The sequence below is a fragment of the Adiantum capillus-veneris genome, chromosome 3 (assembly GCF_014529385.1).
Source record: "Adiantum capillus-veneris isolate H3 chromosome 3, ASM1452938v2, whole genome shotgun sequence".
Classification (NCBI taxonomy): Eukaryota; Viridiplantae; Streptophyta; class Polypodiopsida; order Polypodiales; family Pteridaceae; genus Adiantum; species Adiantum capillus-veneris.
The window spans coordinates 59,571,732-59,588,621 of record NC_140933.1 but is presented as its reverse complement, the minus strand read 5'-3'; the positions used below and the strand labels follow the sequence as shown (position 1 = coordinate 59,588,621).

The window sequence follows — 16,890 nt, the reverse complement described above, 5'->3', positions numbered from 1 at the left end:
GCATTGTGCACTCTATATTGCCCGCAAGCGTGACGCACTTAATGCTCCAGCCTCCCGACTTGCAACATCGGAGTCCCTGCCTCGGCTTTGAGTGCCTAGCGGGCTAACAAGGCTTTCACGCAGTAAGTTTGAGTGCCTGGCGGGCTAACAAGGCTTTCATGCAGTGAGTTTGTGGAGCCTCTAAGGCTTTATCATTTAATCTCTAAGGCTAGGCTGTAGCCGTTTCATGCTTTCAAAGGTAACCCAAAATCTTTTCCTTGATAAAGGAGCATTCATTCATATTTCAAAATCCAATACATGTTTATCATTACATTTACACTCTTCATTTAAATGAGTGTCCGCTTCTTATTTCAACCAATCATCTTATTTAGCCTATCAAAAAATGTTTAAAAATATAACTCAATCTTTTTTCTATTTTAGTTTAAAAAAAACAATGCATCACTATAGCCTTGCCCTTTGGGCAGGCCAAAAAGGCAAGAGTGAACTGCCATGTGACCGGATCTAAGGTATGCTTCGGCTTCAATTGCTCTGTGCCAAGCCACGTCGAGCGTCAAGTTTGCCGACACCACTGAGCTCCTCAAGCAGCGGGCAAACCATCCACCTTCTGACTGTGCCATCGAACACCGGACAATATTCTACAGTCAAGGACCAACTGACTGTGTGTGTGTGTGTGCGAAGAGAGAGAGAGAGAGAGAGAGAGAGAGAGAGAGAGAGAGAAGGATCCTTGATTAGCGGGCAATTACTCGCTGTGGCCTCTCTCTCCCTGTCTCTCTCTCTCTCTCTCTCTCTCTCTCCCCGTATCTGTAGGCAATGCCTCCCAATATAAGGTCTCTTTTACCAGCTAGCGTTGAACAAAATTCGCCCACTGCCATATTGTGTTTACCCTCCCCTTTCCGAGTCTGCCCCAAGCCCATATTGCAAGCGTCTCTCGGAGCCTATTGGCACCTCCATTGGATGTCGAGCCCACTGTAGGCGTTTCTCCACTGCATGCCAAATGCACTATAGACGTTTCTCCAATGCAGAGCCTGTAGTGCTGGGTTGATCGTCCACTTGCTCAGTTTTTAGCTCTTGGAATATGTCGCCAACAAGTCACAAAGGGGGTTCACCTTACAGTACAGCGCAAGCCTCCAGCATCGGAGTAGTGAGTGTGCAGTGGTGTTGCAGCCTCAAGCTATGGAGAATCGAATCCAAGGCTCAACCTCGCAAATTAAGTGGGGAGCTGTGGGGAGACTCGAGCTGAGAGGTCTAAAAATTATAAAAATAGAGTCCCCCATCCTATAGCAGCCCTCTTGCGACATTTTCTCCTGGGGCTCTTCGAGTCCTCCATCCAATAGCAGACCTCTTGCGGCATTTTCTCCTTGGCTACATGAAAATTTAGCCACGATGGACAAATATACAGCCCTCATTGAGGCGAGGCCATATCATTGTTTGTGTGAGTTTTTGACATGTATAGTTTGTGTTAGTTCTCATTTGAGGATGGTCTTTTCCTCTCAAGCTGGATTGTGATAAAAAACTTTTATTTTCCTTCGTGTGTGAGTGTGGTTTTGTCTATGAAATAGACATAGAATATAGTCTATCAATTTGTATTGAAGAAACTGACAGGTATGGAGATGAGAAATTTCTCCTAGCTCAATGCAAAGGTGAGAATCTCAATGAGGTGAACATATGGTAGTGGAAGCAAAGCTCCTTGCTTCAAATCTCAAGAGGCCAATCTCAATGAGGTGAACATATGGTAGTGGAAGCAAAGCTCCTTGCTTCAAAGCAAGGCCAACCGTATTAGTATTGTATAATGTGCTTCAAAAGGATAGGAGTTTTAGATCAAAAAATCAAGGGATAGAGTGAAAAATCAAAACAATAGATGGGAGATGGAATTGAGCTTATGCGCCATAGATAGCTACTAAGAAAAGGATACATATTTAAGACTAGTAAAACGGCGCCGCCTTCGACGGCGGCATGATCCCTCTTACCCTCAACTCCCTTGCTCATCGCAAATTTCATAAAGCAAACCAAGAAAAGTATTCTCTCTCTCTCTCTCTCTCTCTCTCTCTCTCTCTCTCTCTCTACGTGTGCATTGTTCTTTGTGTCGCGAGAGCTGTAGGGCACACTACTGGATGAAGGAGGTTACAACATGTCTTCTCTCTCTCTCTCTCTCTCTCTCTCTCTCTCACACACACACACACACACACACACACACACACACACACACACATACACACACACATACACACACACAAACAGTTCCAGCTAGTAGAACTTCTAGTTTCATTTTATATTTTTTTGTACCCATGCATGGTATCAGATTCACCGGTTAGTAATGGTTGGGTCCCATAGGTCATTTTGGCTTCTTGAATATGTTAATATATCATCTCGTTTCTCTGATGTTGCAATACCTCTCTCAAAATTCAATGCATTAAGAGGAATCTCGCTCGCTCTTGTGCAACTCTCTTTCTCTCTCTCTCTCTCTCTCTCTCTCTCTCTCTCTCTCTCTCTTCCAGCTAGTAGCACTTCTAATTTCATTTTATAATTTATTTGTACCCAAACATGGTATCAGATTCACCAGTTTGTAATGGTTTGGTCTCATAGGTCATTTTGGCCTCTTGAATACATTAATATATCATTTCATTTCTCTCCTATGGCAATAATCAACTTCAAAATTTGAAGCATTAATAGGAGTCTCCCTCCCCCTTTTCTATCTCTCTCTCTCTCTCTCTCTCTCTCTCTCTCTCTCTCTCTCTCTCTCTCTCTCTCTCTCTCTAGAGTGTGTGTGTGTGTGTGTGTGTCTCCGTCTCAATGTTCGAGAAAAGTGTGCCTTAGCTTCCCTCCCCGTTTTCTATCTCTCTCTCTCTCTCTCTCTCTCTCTCTAGTGTGTGTGTGCGTGTGTGTGTGTGTCTCCGTCTCAATGTTCGAGAAAAGTGTGCCTTAGTTTAGCCTTGAGCCGATTGAAAAATCAAAACAGTTGGTTGAAAGGAGGGAAAGAAGGAGAAAATCTGCTTGAAAATTTAAGAAAATAGAGAAAAATTGCAAAAATTGTCGATTATTTTGAAACATCAAATGATCTCCTCTTTCAACCTACCTAGACAGGGGTAAAACCCCCTTGCCTCCCTCACCTAAACTGAGTCAAAACTGGGAGAATTAGGATTTGTGAGCAAGCTTCATTGTGTGAACGCTCAGCTAGTAATTAGAGGGGTGAACCATGCAGTGTTTGTTTGTTAGGGTTTGAGTACACTATAAACGTGTGAAACGCCCCTACTATATCATTTCCTTTCTCTCCAATTTGAAGCATTAATAAAATCGCTCGCTCTCTGTCTTGCTTCCTCTTTGCGGCGGACACACCTTTGGCGCGATTGTCCCGCCCCCTATGCCTAACCATCTCCATCACACACACACACACCTTTTGTGCTTGGAGAGTCACCGGCAGTGTTTGGGAAAAATCATTTTTCCAAATATACAAAATTTCTTTCCTTGAATTTGCCAAGAGGAAATTTTAGAAAATTAGGCTACTTTTAAAGGATTTTGCACCATTTTCCTCTATTTTGGAGCGGAATTTCTCCTTTTCTCCTTGCTCCCAAACGGCATTTTTGATATTGAAAACGACACAATAAAAAGCCGAGACACATTTTTCCCAAACACTCGCAGAGCGCAAAAAAGTCTCTCTCTCTCTCTCTCTCTCTCTCTCTCTCTCTCTCTCTCTGTTTTGAAGTAGCATTTACAAACATTTTTAATTTCAAGACAATTTATAGTACAACATTGTATGTTGAGTCCATCATACAAAAACTGCACCAATGCTTAGGAACACATCGCTTTCTCAATTGTTTCCTGAAGCTCCTCATTCTTGAATGCCTCCAAAGTACTGTCACAACCTCCAAAGACTTCTGCATCTATGTAGAGTTGAGGAAATGTGCGCCAACTCGAGTAGATTTTCATGGCAGAATGCATTTGCTCGTTCTCAAGAATGTTCACCGTCTCATAAGGTACAATCAATGCATTCAATCTTTGCACCACCATATTGGAAAACCCACGATATTAAGCCGAGACACTTTTTCTCGAACACTTGCAGAGCGTGAAAAAGTCTTTGATCTCTCTCTCTCTCTCTCTCTCTCTCTCTCTCTCTCTCTCTCTCTCTCTCTCTCTCTTTGTGTGTGTGTGTGTGTGTGCGTTTGCAGACACACTGACCAAAGACTCAATTTTCTAGGAGTCGTGCTCCCCCCCCCCCCCCCCCCCCCCCCCCCCCCTCTCTCTCTCTCTCTCTCTCTCTCTCTCACAGTAGCATTCACGAACACTTTTAATTTCAAGACAATCTATAGTACAACATTGTATGTTAGGTCCATCATACAAAAATTGCACCAATTCCTAGGAACACATCGCTTCCTCAATTGTTTCATGTAGCTCCCCATTCTTGAATGCCTCCAAAGTATCGTCGCAACCTCCAAAGATTTTTTTTTTTTTGAGAAAACATGAAATTGGATTAAAAAAGGGGTGGAGCTTTACAACGGTGCCTCACAGGAGGGAAGAGAGGCATCCCGACTTCTTTACAAAGATAAGGCCAAACAAATAATCCTAAGTCTATCTGAGGAATAATATGAGAGCATGGCATCACGCCAGCACTGCCACCTTAGGCACTTTTGAATAGAGTTAAGAGGTTGACTATACACTTCTATCATCTGCTTGGAGGATTTAACAGCTATTCTTTTAAGCTCCATGGAGAAAACACAAGAGTTGTCTTTGAACTGAGATTGGAAGATTGCTTCATTCCTTTGGGTCCAGCAAGCCCATATATACTCCATTCTCCATAGATTCCACAGGGGGATGTCGAGTCTATTACATTCTCCAAGGAGGATTTCATTAATAGTAAGAGGTTGAGGGTGAAGGCTTGAACAACAGTAATGAAATATCTGCAGCTTTCTCTTGTTAGCTTTGCAGCCAAAAAAGATGTGTGATAAGTCTTCTGCAGCCTGACATCTTTTGCATTTTCCATCTCCAATTTTAGCTTTAAGTGCTCTGGCTCCAATCCATACACCTTGATGCATAATGGACCAGGCAAGATAGCTATGCTTAATGGGGTAAGCAAAGCTCCAAATACACTTAAATCTGTAGCATCTATGTAGAGCTAAGGAAATGTGTGCCAACTCGAGTAGATTTTAATGGCAGGATCTCAAGAATGTTCACCGTCTCATAAAGCACAATCAATGAATTCAATATTTGCACCACCATTCTGGAAAACCCACATTGAGGAAACATGAGAGTTTGTTCCACGACCGTCCACTTGATGAACTCAAACGATGTTGGGTGCTCGAAAGGACAAAGCCTCTTTTAAGAGAGAGAAAGGTGGAAGAGAAGGAGAAAGCAGATTGAGATGTGTTCGAATGATGAAGGTCGCCACCGCTTAGAAGGCCACACACTTGAGAAACATTGCACGCCATAGAGCTAGAGCTCTCTCTCTTGCTCTTGATTGGATACTTCTCTCTCTTCTCTCTCTCTCTCTCTCTCTGTGTTCGCATTCGGTGCCTGGGACAATCATGTCTCTCTCTCTCTCTCTCTCTCTCATAATAGTAAGATACCTCAGCACAACTCTCTTTTTTTTTTCTTTTTTCATTCAATGCTAGTCATATTCCATAATGCCATACAAAGAGAAATGTGTGGCATGTGCTAGGTTGCTACCTAGAAAATGTCCATCTTCATCTTGACGTCGCCCTCGCTGACGCTCACTACTGCTGTCCTTTCCGTAAGCCTTGCCCCTCGAAAAGGCGTTCTTGCCTCCCTCCATAGCGCCTTCCTTGTGCAGATTAGCAGTTGCAGGGGTGCCATGGCCTGGAGCTACAGTCCCATTGCCAGGAACTCTATGTTGAGGTGCTGCATGGGTGGCTCTCAACCCTCAAGCTGGCCGGCTCCTCCTTCGTGACTTGACAACGTGCGCCTCTCTCTCTCTCTCTCTCTCTCTCTCTCTCTCACATGCCCTCACCAAATTTCACTGCTGTTGTCTCTTCTGTGAGCCTTGCCCTTCAAAAAGGCGTCCTTGTCGCCCTCCATAGCCCCTTCCTTGTGTGACGTAGCAATTGCAGAAGCGCCATAGCTGGGAGCTGCATTGCCAAAGCCTCGGACTGCATGCTGAGGTGCTGCATGGGCAGCTCCCAACCCTAAACCGGCTCCTCCTTCTTGACTTAACATCTCTCTCTCTCTCTCTCTCTCTCTCCCTCTTCCATCTGTTGACGGCAACTGTAGCTACATACTACAGTCCGTACGGAGAATCTTGATACCATGTAGCACCTGCAACTTGCTCAACGGGCTGCCACCTTGCTGCAACCGTGTCTTTATATTGGAGAAATGAGCGCCTGTTGAGTGCTGACCTGTTCGCGAAGCACCTCACAGACTGTGTAGCTATTGACGTGGTAGAGGAAATGTAGGCGAAGTTAAAGAGCATGCTTGTCATCATCTTCACTGGCAAGGACCTGTTGTCTACCGCTCTCTCTCTCTCTCTCTCTCTCTCTCTCCACAGAATGGAACGAAGCTGAAGAAAAAGGAGGGAAAAAGGAGAACATCTAGTTGGCTTCATAACTTCGAGTCAGGAGCGGGCGGCTGCAGATGAAGAGCATTCTTTTCTTTTTCGGGAGGACTGGAGCCTGGAGGGGACGCATTCTGTTTCGCACAGTTGGCCGGTGCAGGGAACACTTGCTGGAGGATTCTCCTTTTGCCACGTGTCCGGGGGAGGGAGCCTGAATTCCCTCCCCTTTTATCTATTAGTATAGATACTTACTTGACATAAGCTCAAGACGATGTGGGAGTGTGTTCTCGTGATTTTCGAAGCTTCTCCATGCGAAGATTTCTTGCCATTGCATGATGTGAAAGATCAATATGCAGTGGCCTTAGAAACAATCCATAAGGATGACTTTGTTCCCTAAGCACGGCTTGCATTTGTATTTCAAATTGAGATTGTTGAGACTCCCACTTCTTCCTATAAATCTTCGCTTGTACGGCTTCTTCCTTGGCGTTTTTATCGAGCCTCCTTCTCAGCAAGGGATTGAAGTCGCTTGCTTTCCTTTTGGAGCTTTCGATCCTCTCGTGCTTTGGCAATCTCCTCTTTCCTCGCATTCTTGGCTTTCATGCTCTCAATGTACTGGCTAGATGTAAGAACTAAACTATTTGTGTAATCCACCAATGCTTCACGTGTTGCTTATCGCACACAAACCTCTGCTATATGCACTCGAAGAAACTCAACAATTCGCCAATCTTCTATTGAAGATTGTTGTTGTCATTGAAATTGTTGCTTAATCTATGGTGTCGATGAGGGATGTATGTTTATGTCGACTTTTAATTCTTTCTTTAACACCTGGTCAAATATTGGTTTTATTTGCAGCATTGCTCTTCTGCAATGCATCTTCATGTTGGTGCAACAAATCTTGACTGATGTTTGACTCATTTACCAAAAAATCATTGTTCTTAGCATCTTGGTAAAATGAAGAGTTTCGCTGCTGTTGTTTTCCTCATTTGGTAGTTTCTCCCAACATCGTCTATGTCGTCTTCATTGTTAAAATGCAAAGTACATCTGATGTTGTTTGCCTCATCTCCAAAAAAGTTGTTGTCAGCACTCTCTATGTCTTCATCATTTCTAAATAGCATACTACCTCTGGCGTTTTTTGCCTCATTTGCTGGGAATTTGTTGTTGTTGACATCATCTCTGTCTTCTTCATTACTGGCATTGCTAGCAAGATTATCAGCTTGATTCGCCATCATGCTCAAGACATGAATGACTTCACCATCCACTACATGATTTACTGGTGTGCATGGAACTTGAGACAAGATTTCATCCATCTAATTTGGTATCTTCTCAACTATTTTCAAGTGATTTCAAGGCATGCCCTCAAACTTGACGACGCTTCCATCAAGTGGCTATATCCCTGTTGCTCAAAATCCTGCTGTGATGTTGCTCTCTGTCAAGGAAGATTTCAAAGCCTTAGCTGCAATCAAAGCTAGCTCGCTTTTGCTTGCCTGTGAACTTCCTGCATTTTGTTGCCATATTGCTCTTTCCTTTTGGAAGTTTTCCTTGAGTGACTTGAACACAGAGACATCCAAAGGTTGGAGCATGTGAGATGTGTGAGCGGGCAATGTGAAAATGTTGATACCAGCCTCATGTGCTCTTCCAAAAACCTCTAAAGATACATGGCTACCATGTCCATCAAGAATAAGTAGATTCCTACTTGAAAAACCTATGTTGTTCATGATTGCTTTCTTAAAATGCTCTAGCCTGGCTTGAAACAACTCTCCTATCATCCATGCTTTCTTTTTCATTGCCATAGCTGCACCTTCTTCACATTTTTGAATGTAATTTGCACCAATCCGATTTCCTTTGAAGATGTAATAACATGGAATAGAGCTCCTTGTTGTGTTCACACAACATAATACTATCATCCATTTGCAAGAGTCACAAGTGATACCATACACTACCTTTGCTCCTTTGCGTGCAAGTTTTATCAAGTCCTTGTCTCTTGATCCTTGGAATCCAGTCTCATCAGCATCCATATGTTGCAAGGTGGATAGTTATGTTGAGAGCAGAGTTTTCCAGATTGTTGTATAAACTCTTGACAATTTCAGGTCTGAAGTAAGTGCTCTTGATTGTTCCCCAACTCACGATGCCACTTGAAAAATCTTGCCCACCAAATTCTTCCAGGAATGCCATTTGTGAAAATCTTATGTCTTGTCTGGCATAGCTTTGCCACCTTCAACCTTACGTCTATCACATGTGCGCCATGTCCTAACTCGCACTTGAGGATATCTACTTTTAACTCCTCCTCCTCCTCCTCCAACGTGAGCATTATGGGTGGACGTTTCTTCTTTGATTGTGTATGTCCCTCTTCCCAAGAGGATATGGCTCATTTGCTTATGCCAAATTGAATGGAGCATCTTCTCAAGGATAGACCTTGCTCATGGGCTAGCAGAGCTTTTTTTGGTCCAAGGTAGTGTTGAACGGTTGGAAAATTTCTTTTTTTGCTGCCTGCTAGTTGTTTCCTCACCTTGCATGGGAGGGTCTTCGCTCTCTAAGTTGGTGATGCAAGTGCTCTGCTTCAAAAACATAGCTTTGGCTTCATGAGCTAAAGGAGTATTATTTCTTTTGCCATTAGAAATGGAGAGCATTTCTATTGCTGGGGGATGTGTCTACAAGACAAGGCAATGTGAACCTGTCAGTGGCTATGCAAGCTAGAATAAAATATGAGAATAGCATGTAAGCACTGCATGTGAGGAGATTCACCCGAGCAAGTGTGCACAAACTGTTTTTGGATGCAAACACGTTGTTATGTCTGTGATCAGTAATTTGGTGAAGGTAGATTTAGATCGTCCAATAAAAGGGTGCATCTTGGTCATGAGATTGAATCTTGAAGCATGAATTTCATTGGGCTAGTTTTGCGTAGTTTAACAAGTTGGGGAATTGTGCGAAATAATAGTTGAGCGTGAGAAGAAGAGCGTCGTTTTGATAATTGCTTGCAGTTAAGGTTGGTATTGAAGCCAAGTCTCCATGATTATTGATGAATACGTGTTTTGATTTTTTGCAGGTCTCACTCTTTAAGGGAACTTGAAGCGTACCAGAGTTCGAGAAGTCACACACCAAAAGTTGGACATGCGTTGAATTGGTTGCACGAATTTTGAAAACCTCTTCACTTTTTAAAGGGCCACAATTGGACTAGAAATTTTTCCTTTAATTGGGACCCGTAATTTTATTGGGGCCTTTACCCTATAGCAAGAGATTACTCAAAGGTTAAGGATGCAAACCAATTATGGTTTCTGGTTGACATGAGGGGAGAAGTCCCGAATGATCTAATGGTTACGAGATGATATGATGAGAATGAAAGCAATCTGACCTTGTTAAACTTGATATGGAGCAAGTGTGTTATTAGTTGTCTTTGGACATAATTTGGGTGCCCAAGAGTGCCCCCCCAAAAAGGGGTGAGGCCTTAGTGATGCCTCCCTTTTTTGCTAATAAAAAGGAGAGGTTATTTTAAAAAAAATGCAATTTTTAAAATTGGTTGGAAGAGCTATAAGATACTTGTTTCCAAGACAATCAAATACAAGTCTTCACAACAACATAGAGAGAGAGAGAGAGAGAGAGAGAGAGAGAGAGAGAGAGATAACACGACTCTTTTTTTTTTGTGCATGTTGCTACAAGTTGTCCACCTCTTTGTCAAGTCGTAGGTTGGAGGGCTGCAGAACTTGACCCTCCATCCACTCAGCTTTACTGGCCAAAGTTACTCAACAACTTCGTGCTTATGGGATTTCCGTTCCTCTCTAAGAGGAGAGAGAGCTTAGGAGGCCTCTTGAAGAGACCCCCAAAATAAGACTCTCTCCCATACAAGAGGAGGAATCCAAGGAGCAAGAAAGTATTGAAACTTTTTGTTAGCTGAAGATGTGACTCCACGAAGACAGCGGTCTAGACAATCGCCAACTCCTCCCAAGAGGAAACATTCAATCCACATTCCTTCTCCTCGTCACTCCGAAAGGGAAGAGAGGAAACAAAGGAAGAAAAGGGCAAGAAAGAGGTCATCCTCTTCTCCTTCTTCTTCACCTTCTTCCTCTTCCGACAAAAGCTATGGCTATTCTCCTAGAGAATACAAGAGGGGAGGACATCGCAAATCATACCCTGCATGGCGAAGGTCACAAAAGCTCAAAAAGTTAAAAGAGGGAGGAAAGATTATCTCTTTTCTCACCTATGATGGCACCTTCCATGCCACCGACAAAGTATTGGCCTTCATCTAGCAATTTGATGCGGCCTTTGGAGACGAGGGCTTCACGGAGTCCTCCAAGCTACACCATGTAGCTATGCACTTCTAGAAATCCTCTCATCAATGGTGGGCTAGCCTTCGTGGCAATGGCGAAGCCCCAAAGACATGGAAAACTCTATGAGTTTCCATGATGAATCAAAGTGCTCACCGAATGGCGCAATTTAAAGCTTCTCTCCCATGATTCTATCCGTAAATACGTAGACAAGTTTTGGGATTTACATATCAAGGCTACTATCTTCAAAAGATAGACTTCACCGAGTAAAAGAAACAATTCTGTGTGGGATTACATGAAGAGATGGCCGAGTACGTCAACTCTCAACGGCCTGGTTCTATCACCGAAGTAATCCACCACACCATGGTTGCTTCGCGCATCAGTTTCCAACAAGGGGCTATATAGAATTCCAAGTTCATGGGAAATAAAGATAAAAATGATGCAAAGGGGAAAACCAATGCCCAAAATTCTTCCCAAAGAAATTCCAACAACAACAACAACAACAATCGGTCCAAGGAGAAGGGTGTTTACGAAGGATTGAAAGCATGAAACGGTGGTTAGCTTTAAGGGCTTTTCTAGGTGGTTTTTGAAGTAGCTCTCATGTTTTATTTGTTTCTTCAAATAATTTAGCAGGGACGTGGAAAATTACAAGAAATTACGGCACTTCAAGAATGCCATCATTTTTTGAACATCATTTAGGGGTAGAGGGTGACTGTGACTTCTGCTGCATGCTGACACAACAGGAAGCTACCCATGTGCTACTCCATCTTCATGCACCTTGCATGAATAGAGCGAGGAAGAAATGTGGAAGCCTGCTCTCTCTGTGCGATCTCAATCTTCACCGCGTACTGTAATCCCCCCCCCCCCTCTCTTTTGTTGCAGTTGGGCAATGTGTTTGTTTGAGGACATTGTGAATCATGGATTGTGTTTTTTTGTTTGTACAATGATATGAAGACTCCACCACAAAAGTGCACCATGGCAGCAACTGATGGTGGTTCAGCTAGCATGCTTTCATCCAGTAGCAAGCCTAGGAGCTCCACAGCATTGGGCATAAACTCTAGAACTATCGGCGACAAAAGCATTGGTACATATCAACTCTGTCTCCTCAATTGTAGAAATGTTCTTTTCAATGTTTTTTTATGTTATTTTATTCTGTCAAATGTGGTTTGCAGCAAGATCTTCCTGGAGGGTTCAATACCCCAAGCAAACTCGATTCTGCTACACATGAGAGGTGTTGCATGAGGAGTATGGCATAAGCTTGGAGGGCAAGCTCTACTAGCACCGCGATGAGGCTGATGTCACATATTAGGATTGGTTGTCGGTCTTCATGAATAAAAGGGAGAAGGTCTCTAATATCTTTCTGCATATGATGCGACCTGAGTTTGTAGACGAATGCAGGTTACTATTTCACAAAGTCTACCAAAGCATGCCAGCCAACAAAGAGATCACACACAAGTTTACAACATTATTTGTGTACGAGCAATGCCCAGCTACTCGGCAAGATCCTGCAGGTCAAAAGGTTGCATGGGCTGCTTTTGGTGAACAGATTTTGGACCACTGCAAGAAGCTTCCAGGTGGCATTGACAAGAAAGTAAAGAATTGGCTGGAGAACAATGAGGGGACATCACTTCAGCCCCTTCGTCTTGACAATGTAGGGGCAAGTTAGAAAAGTGGGAAAAAATGTCTCTTTTCTGGCAACACTTCTCTCATTAGTGCCTCCTTCATAAGCCACCAAGTAAAAGCACAGGTGGAGCAGATTTTGCATGAAAAAAGCGATGCATTTAAGGCTTTGAACACAACATTGGATGATGCAAGGGACATCTTCATCCGCGTCAGTGCTTCAGGGGCAATTGCAGGAGCTCCAGATATTGCGGTCCAGCATGAAGGGAGCTGTCGATACCGACCCTAATTTGGTGATTGTAGGCAAAATGGCTGCTCTAACTAGTGCACTCACAGCTCTTGGGGCCGATGCAAGAAACTCAAACATAAGAGATGAGGTGGAGCGTCTCCAGGCATGTGTCAACCAAGTCAAGGTAGGATTTTTGTTTATGTGGTAATGCCCTAGGTACTTGACATGGTACTCTCTTCTATTTAGGTGGTTGTTTTCGTCATGACAATTATTTCTGTTTATGTGGTAATGCCCTAGGTACTTGACATGGTACTCTCTTCTATTTAGGTGGTTTTTTTTGTCATGCCAGTTATTTCAGTTATGGTGCTAAGTGCCCAACCTACCTGACAAGGTAATTTTTTCTATTGTGGGGTTCTTTTGTGACATGGCTATTTTTTTGTTAGGTGGTATAATCCAAGGTACTTTATATGATAGTTTTTTCTTTTTTTATACTTTGGTTTTGCACTCTTGTTTAGTTCTATCATGGTAATAGTGCCCAAGGTACTTCGCACAGTAGTTTCTTTTAACATGGCTCTCTTTTTGTTACGGTGACATTGACCAAGTACTTTTCCATGGTGGTTTCTTTTGCTATGGGTGTTTGTTTTTTCCCAGGAAGTTTGTCTGTTATTGTGGTACTTGTCATGGTAGTTTTTTCTACCATGACATAAGCAGGGGTCATGGCTATTTTTCCAGGTATCATGTAATGACCAAAATGCCTATCATGGTACTTCTTTTGATCATGGTGGTGTTTTTTCCATGGAAGTATTTCTTGTTATGGTACTTTTCTTTTGCTATGGTTGTAGTGTCCAAGTTACTTTTCTACTTTCCATGGTATACGTCATTACCTTAGAGGTTTTTTGGAAAGCCATCTCTGTTATGGTGGTAGTGCCCAAGGTACTTTTTCATGGTTTTTTCTGCTATGGTTGATTGTTTCTTTAAGGAAGTGTTTTTGCTATGGTGGTTGTGCCCAAGGTACTTGTAAAGGTAGTTATTTCTACCAAGGTGGTTGTAGGGTCATTGCTGATTAGTGTGTAGTGCCCAAGGTACTTGTCATTGTACTTTGTTTTTGGTCATGGTGGCGTTTTTATCATGACAGTCTTTCCTGTTATGGTAATTTCTTTTTCCTTGATGTTTTTAATGGAATGGCAGTTTTCTGTTATGGTGGTAGTTTTCAATGTACTTTTCTACCTGCCATGGTATTTTTCATTGCCTTGGTGGTTTTTTGGAGTGCCAGTTATTTTGTTACGTGGTAGTGTCCAAAGTACTTTTTTATGGTAGTTTTTTTTGTTAAAGGTACTTGTCATGGTACTTTGGGCTATAATGGTGCTTCTCAGATCTAATCCTTGTGGGCCTTTTGTTCTTCATTTGTCATGCAGAAAGAAGTGACTGACTTGGAAACATCAACGAGTACATGTGTGCAACATATCAACTTTTATGAGAGCATGTTGGAGCAGATGAAGGCTGGTGACACAATGTTACTGGTTTCGGCAGCAGCTGGCCAACACTTGAGCCACTTGCAGGCTACAGTCTTTGTTCCAGGACTATGTGCCACATGTGGTCTTGCATTTATGGCTTCCCATGTGGTTTGTGTATACACGCTAGCATGTGGTCATGCATACCATGCTCTGTGTTTTGTTGCTGGCTTGGATCAGAGACGGTATGTGCGGATGCCTCTTGCAAGAGTAGTGTTCCAGATTCACTTAAATCAATGCTCTTGCATACAGGTTGGTTGCAGCTGCTCCAAATCTCATATAAATCCATGAACTGTTCAAGTTGCCTTCAAGTATCTGCTGATTGCACAAGCCTGAACTTCACTGGTGTGCTTGCAGGTTCTAGCCATATTCCTTGTGTGGCACCGATACAGGATGACGTTCTAAAGGTTGTGCTACAAGCTACTCCTGAAGCCCATAGTGTGGACTCCAGTGAGGGCACTGTAGCTGTGAAGGTAGACCCCCTTGTAAGGACAACAACAGTTGAGCCACAACCAAGCAAAAGCAGTTAAAGAAAGATGCAACAGTTGACAATGCGGAGGCAATAGCGCAAGAGGGAGTGGATGCAGTACAACGCATGGTAGCTTGTGATGAGAATCCAAAGTCTCCCATCTTTCTAACTGACATGGTGAAGGTGTCAAAGAAGCGTTGTCGTGCCGCTCCGCTCCCATGACAAGAAAATGAGCAAAGGGATGTTAATCAGGTGTATTTGAATCCTACATGACTATTTAGCAATAATAAAGGCTTGCTAACATGCCAATTTTAAGTTAAAAGTGTGCCAGATGAAGCTCTAAGGGCCAAAAGATGTCTTGTTAATGCTAAACAGCGAGTATGCTTCAAGTGGTAATAGCTAGGATTTTATTGATCAAAGTTGAAGTACTTGAAGGGCTCTACATGCCTGTCTTTATGGCTCGTCAATTGGAGCTATAAATAAGAAGTTATGATAGTTTTAAGTTGAGTCAGTAGCAGATCCATACCGGATTGGGAAGCTGCTGATAAAAGGTTGAAGATGATAGGAATGCATGGGTCCGAAGTCACTTCTAGGAGCATGTCGGTCTTTTCAATTTGTCAATCGAGGTTTCGGTTGGCAAGATATGGCCAGTTAAAGTATCACCGGGGGCCGGTTCCGAACCGCCCTGGTCGCCTTGATCAGTCAAGCTCATCTGGTAATTTTTGAGCTTCAGACAGATTCTCGGAAATGGAGCCGTCAAAGAAAAATTGGCGGCAACTGAAGGCCCGTCTCTACTAGCAGTGTATTTTTGAGTTGGCCAGTATACAGGCTTAATGCAATGCGATGCCGATATGTATGCCAAATATGCCGCCCTCAATGAATTATCAAGAAAAGTACTTGTTGTTCGTGGCCTTTGGACGTCTGCAAGACATGCATACAGGTGAGAGAGTTGACAATGAGATCACTATGGAGCTGCTCGAGAAATACTTCGTGCTTGGCAGTGTTTTTTGGCAATATGTATTCCGAATACAATGTGATCATGGAAGCACAACAAATTCTTGATGGTTATCTAGCCCAGCTTGAATGTTGTACTTGGCAGTGCTTCGGTCGATATGTGAGCCAAATGTGATGCCCTTCAAAAAGTATCCAAGGGGCCTCAACCTATGGCCACCCAAAGGCAAGCAAAGGGAGGCCGCCCGCCCAATATTAAAAGGGCATGGGCCGTCCAAAAAAGGGCCGTCCACAAGGCAATGGAATGTGAAGCCAAGGAAGGGGATGGTGAAGGCAGCCAACGAGAGGTGCAGAAGAAGGAAGAGGAGCTCGTAGCACGCGCTACGGTGCTCCAATGATGCTAGCCCAGAAGCGAAAAACGACCACCAGGCCTGCGCGGTCCAGTTCGGTACCAGTCGCGTGGGGCTTCGTGCAAGTTTAAAAACGGTTGCCACGTCATAGGGTGGCTACCCATTAGCGACATCGCTAATGGGTAGGCTATTTTTAGCAAGGCAAAGTGCCCATGCAGCCTATAAAGGAAAGGGGGCGGGACTCTCTTGGAGTCTCTCTCGTCCTTTGGTTGTCTTCTTCTCTTCTCATTGAGCGCTCTCTCTTCAGGGAAGAAAGCCAGAGCTCTTAAGCCAAGCCTAAGCCCGGATTATCAAAGATTTAAGCCAAGCTTTCCTAAGATCTCTAATCTCTCATAAGCCAAGCCAAATCTTCTCAAACTCATTAGCCATATTCCTAAGCTCTCTAAGCCTAATCTCGCCATCATTAGTCAAGCCTAAGAAATCCTTAACCGGGATTTTCTTAAGCTCATAACCAAACCATAATCTCTAATCTCTCACGAGATAAGCCAAAGATCCAATCTCATTAAGCCAAGCCTAAGCCTTGATGATCACAAGCTCTAAACCAAATTCCTAAGCCCCTTAAACTGGAATTAAGCCGATAACCTTAAACCAAATCGGACCACCTAAGGCCATTGGAAGTCGAGCTCCTAAGCCTTAGCGGGAAGAAGGAGAAGGTAGTACAAGGCAGTTCATTTTTTATTTTCTTGATTAGCACCGGGATTAAAGCAGCATAATCCTTCCAGGGGCCCCGTGCCTTCCCGGCTCACCTTTCGAATACAAACCCCCCGACAGCGCAAGAAAAACGGCGATGGTAAGTGGTAATGGTATTGGGCTTGTCAACTTCTAGGCAATGTTTGCATGGGGCTGATGTGTTGTGTTATGAAATAGGTGGACCTTCCAAAAAGAATAGACCTTCAGAGTTCACACGTTCAAAGCAGCATGCTCAGCATGCAGATGGAGATA

The 16,890-nt window shown here is 43.4% G+C and overlaps 1 pseudogene; it reads right to left on the bottom strand.

Moving 5' to 3' along the window:
• The window catches only part of LOC147460986 (pentatricopeptide repeat-containing protein At2g39620-like), a 204,182-nt pseudogene that overhangs the window by 58,653 nt on the left and 128,639 nt on the right, over nt 1-16,890 (bottom strand).